This window comes from Mytilus edulis, unplaced genomic scaffold, assembly GCF_963676685.1.
Source record: "Mytilus edulis unplaced genomic scaffold, xbMytEdul2.2 SCAFFOLD_1721, whole genome shotgun sequence".
Classification (NCBI taxonomy): Eukaryota; Metazoa; Mollusca; class Bivalvia; order Mytilida; family Mytilidae; genus Mytilus; species Mytilus edulis.
The window spans coordinates 10,001-15,000 of NW_027268592.1; positions in this window are offsets into that span (position 1 = coordinate 10,001).

The window sequence follows — 5,000 nt, forward strand, 5'->3', positions numbered from 1 at the left end:
AACTATACCCTCGGTAAAAAAATTTAACGAGGGTGAAATTTTCATCGAGGTGTCGCACGTTAGACGCGGACGGGCTACCGCGGGTCTCTCGACCATCGAGGCCGGCAAACTATACCCTCGGTAAAAATTTTTTACGAGGGTGAAATTTTCATCGAGGTGTCGCACGTTAGACGCGGACGGGCTACCGCGGGTCTCTCGACCATCGAGGCCGGCAAACTATACCCTCGGTAAAAAATTTTTACGAGGGTGAAATTTTCATCGAGGTGTCGCACGTTAGACGCGGACGGGCTATCGCGGGTCTCTCGACCATCGAGGCCGGCAAACTATACCCTCGGTAAAAATTTTTTACGAGGGTGAAATTTTCATCGAGGTGTCGCACGTTAGACGCGGACGGGCTACCGCGGGTCTCTCGACCATCGAGGCCGGCAAACTATACCCTCGGTAAAAATTTTTTACGAGGGTGAAATTTTCATCGAGGTGTCGCACGTTAGACGCGGACGGGCTACCGCGGGTCTCTCGACCATCGAGGCCGGCAAACTATACCCTCGGTAAAAAATTTTTACGAGGGTGAAATTTTCATCGAGGTGTCGCACGTTAGACGCGGGCGGGCTACCGCGGGTCTCTCGACCATCGAGGCCGGCAAACTATACCCTCGGTAAAAAAAATTTTACGAGGGTGAAATTTTCATCGAGGTGTCGCACGTTAGACGCGGGCGGGCTACCGCGGGTCTCTCGACCATCGAGGCCGGCAAACTATACCCTCGGTAAAAAAAATTTTACGAGGGTGAAATTTTCATCGAGGTGTCGCACGTTAGACGCGGGCGGGCTACCGCGGGTCTCTCGACCATCGAGGCCGGCAAACTATACCCTCGGTAAAAAAAATTTTACGAGGGTGAAATTTTCATCGAGGTGTCGCACGTTAGACGCGGACGGGCTACCGCGGGTCTCTCGACCATCGAGGCCGGCAAACTATACCCTCGGTAAAAAAATTTTTACGAGGGTGAAATTTTCATCGAGGTGTCGCACGTTAGACGCGGACGGGCTACCGCGGGTCTCTCGACCATCGAGGCCGGCAAACTATACCCTCGGTAAAAAAATTTTTACGAGGGTGAAATTTTCATCGAGGTGTCGCACGTTAGACGCGGACGGGCTACCGCGGGTCTCTCGACCATCGAGGCCGGCAAACTATACCCTCGGTAAAAAAATTTTTACGAGGGTGAAATTTTCATCGAGGTGTCGCACGTTAGACGCGGACGGGCTACCGCGGGTCTCTCGACCATCGAGGCCGGCAAACTATACCCTCGGTAAAAAAATTTTTACGAGGGTGAAATTTTCATCGAGGTGTCGCACGTTAGACGCGGACGGGCTACCGCGGGTCTCTCGACCATCGAGGCCGGCAAACTATACCCTCGGTAAAAAAAATTTTACGAGGGTGAAATTTTCATCGAGGTGTCGCACGTTAGACGCGGACGGGCTACCGCGGGTCTCTCGACCATCGAGGCCGGCAAACTATACCCTCGGTAAAAAAATTTTTACGAGGGTGAAATTTTCATCGAGGTGTCGCACGTTAGACGCGGGCGGGCTACCGCGGGTCTCTCGGCCACCTTTATCGTCGGTAAAAAATGTTGACCCTTGGGAATTTTTTCATCGGGAAGCCGAACGTAAGCGTCTCGACCATCGAAGGCCGGCCAACTATACCCCAGTCAAAAAGTATGTCTTAACAATTTTTTTTTTGTCATCGGGAAGCCGCACGTAAGAATATTACAGCAGGTCTCTCCATGATACGATAAAATGTCAGGTAACGAAGGCAGGCATCGTACACCCTCTTGATCGGCCGTGTGCTGGCGTCCGACACCTTCGCGAAGGTTTGAACTAGGGTTGTCTCAGGACATAAGCTAGGGTTACAGTGGGTGCTAAGCCTAGCCCTAAGCCTAGCCGTAACCCTAACCCTAACCCTAACCCTAACCCTAGCCCTAGCCCTAGCCCTAGCCCTAGCCCTAGCCCTAGCCCTAGCCCTAACCCTAACCCTAACCCTAACCCTAACCCTAACCCTAACCCTAACCCTAACCCTAACCCTAACCCTAACCCTAACCCTAACCCTAACCCTAACCCTAACCCTAACCCTAACCCTAACCCTAACCCTAACCCTAACCCTAACCCTAACCCTAACCCTAACCCTAACCCTAACCCTAACCCTAACCCTAACCCTAACCCTAGTAGTTATCGAGACCCGCTAGAGTCCCGCTGGACCATTTAAGGCCCACCGTGCACCTTATATGGTCCACAGAGAGAGATCCGTTGGACCTTCGATGGTCCACCAAGTCGCGTCAGAGAAAGGTTTGGTTCATATATGGTCCAGCCCGGACCATATATGCTCCAACGCGGACCATATAAGGTGCCAGAGACAAGCTGTACGGCTTGTCTCTGGAGCTTATAACGGCACGGTGGCCCTTATAAAAAAAGGTTTGAAAGAGTGGGTGAAGGTAACGTGGTCGGCCTGCTAGCGGGGTACCGCGGGGAGAGGTACGTGGTAGGCCTGCTAGCGGGCTACCGCGGGTCTCGACCGCGGGTAAAGGTACGTGGTCGGCCTGCCACGTACCTTTCCCCGTGGTAGCCCGCTAGCAGGCCGACCACGTACCTTTTACCCGTGGTAGCCCGCTAGCTAGCAGGTCGACCACGTACCTTCCCCCGCCGTCGACAGCCGTGGTAGCGCGCAAAGCAGGCCGTCCGCGTACCTTCACCCGCGGCAGCCCGCTAGCAGGTCGACCACGTACCTTTTACCCGTGGTAGCCCGCTAGCAGGCCGTCCGAGTACCTTTACCCGCGGTAGCCCGCTAGCAGGCCGACCACGTACCTTTACCCGTGGTAGCCCGCTAGCAGGCCGACCGCGTACCTTCCCAGCCGTCGAGACCCGCGGTAGCCCGCTAGCAGGCCGTCCGCTTACTGTTACCCGTGGTAGGCCGCTAGCAGGCCCGTCCACGTACCTTTACCCGTGGTAGCCCGCTAGCAGGCCGACCACGTACCTTTACCCGTGGTAGCCCGCTAGCAGGCCGACCGCGTACCTTCCCAGCCGTCGAGACCCGCGGTAGCCCGCTAGCAGGCCGTCCACGTACCTTTCCCCGTGGTAGCCCGCTAGCAGGCCGACCGCGTACCTTCCCAGCCGTCGAGACCCGCGGTAGCCCGCTAGCAGGCCGTCCACGTACCTTTCCCCGTGGTAGCCCGCTAGCAGGCCGACCGCGTACCTTCCCCGCCGTCGAGACCCGCGGTAGCCCGCTAGCAGGCCGTCCACGTACCTTTACCCGTGGTAGCCCGCTAGCAGGCCGACCGCGTACCTTCCCAGCCGTCGAGACCCGCGGTAGCCCGCTAGCAGGCCGTCCGCTTACTGTTACCCGTGGTAGGCCGCTAGCAGGCCCGTCCACGTACCTTTACCCGTGGTAGCCCGCTAGCAGGCCGACCACGTACCTTTACCCGTGGTAGCCCGCTAGCAGGCCGACCGCGTACCTTCCCCGCCGTCGAGACCCGCGGTAGCCCGCTAGCAGGCCGTCCACGTACCTTTACCCGTGGTAGCCCGCTAGCAGGCCGACCGCGTACCTTCCCAGCCGTCGAGACCCGCGGTAGCCCGCTAGCAGGCCGTCCGCTTACTGTTACCCGTGGTAGGCCGCTAGCAGGCCCGTCCACGTACCTTTACCCGTGGTAGCCCGCTAGCAGGCCGACCACGTACCTTTACCCGTGGTAGCCCGCTAGCAGGCCGACCGCGTACCTTCCCCGCCGTCGAGACCCGCGGTAGCCCGCTAGCAGGCCGTCCACGTACCTTTACCCGTGGTAGCCCGCTAGCAGGCCGACCGCGTACCTTCCCAGCCGTCGAGACCCGCGGTAGCCCGCTAGCAGGCCGTCCGCTTACTGTTACCCGTGGTAGGCCGCTAGCAGGCCCGTCCACGTACCTTTACCCGTGGTAGCCCGCTAGCAGGCCGACCACGTACCTTTACCCGTGGTAGCCCGCTAGCAGGCCGACCGCGTACCTTCCCCGCCGTCGAGACCCGCGGTAGCCCGCTAGCAGGCCGTCCACGTACCTTTACCCGTGGTAGCCCGCTAGCAGGCCGACCGCGTACCTTCCCAGCCGTCGAGACCCGCGGTAGCCCGCTAGCAGGCCGTCCACGTACCTTTCCCCGTGGTAGCCCGCTAGCAGGCCGACCGCGTACCTTCCCAGCCGTCGAGACCCGCGGTAGCCCGCTAGCAGGCCGTCCACGTACCTTTCCCCGTGGTAGCCCGCTAGCAGGCCGACCGCGTACCTTCCCAGCCGTCGAGACCCGCGGTAGCCCGCTAGCAGGCCGTCCACGTACCTTTACCCGTGGTAGCCCGCTAGCAGGCCGACCGCGTACCTTCCCCGCCGTCGAGACCCGCGGTAGCCCGCTAGCAGGCCGTCCACGTACCTTTCCCCGTGGTAGCCCGCTAGCAGGCCGACCGCGTACCTTCCCCGCCGTCGAGACCCGCGGTAGTCCGCTAGCAGGCCGTCCACGTACCTTTACCCGTGGTAGCCCGCTAGCAGGCCGACCGCGTACCTTCCCAGCCGTCGAGACCCGCGGTAGCCCGCTAGCAGGCCGTCCACGTACCTTTCCCCGTGGTAGCCCGCTAGCAGGCCGACCGCGTACCTTCCCCGCCGTCGAGACCCGCGGTAGTCCGCTAGCAGGCCGTCCACGTTCCTTTCCCCGTGGTAGCCCGCTAGCAGGCCGTCCACGTACCTTTCCCCGTGGTAGCCCGCTAGCAGGCCGACCGCGTACCTTCCCCGCCGTCGAGACCCGCGGTAGTCCGCTAGCAGGCCGTCCACGTTCCTTTCCCCGTGGTAGCCCGCTAGCAGGCCGTCCACGTACCTTTCCCCGTGGTAGCCCGCTAGCAGGCCGTCCACGTACCTTTCCCCGTGGTAGCCCGCTAGCAGGCCGACCGCGTACCTGTACCCGTGGTAGCCCGCTAGCAGGCCGACCGCGTACCTTCCCCGCCGTCGAGA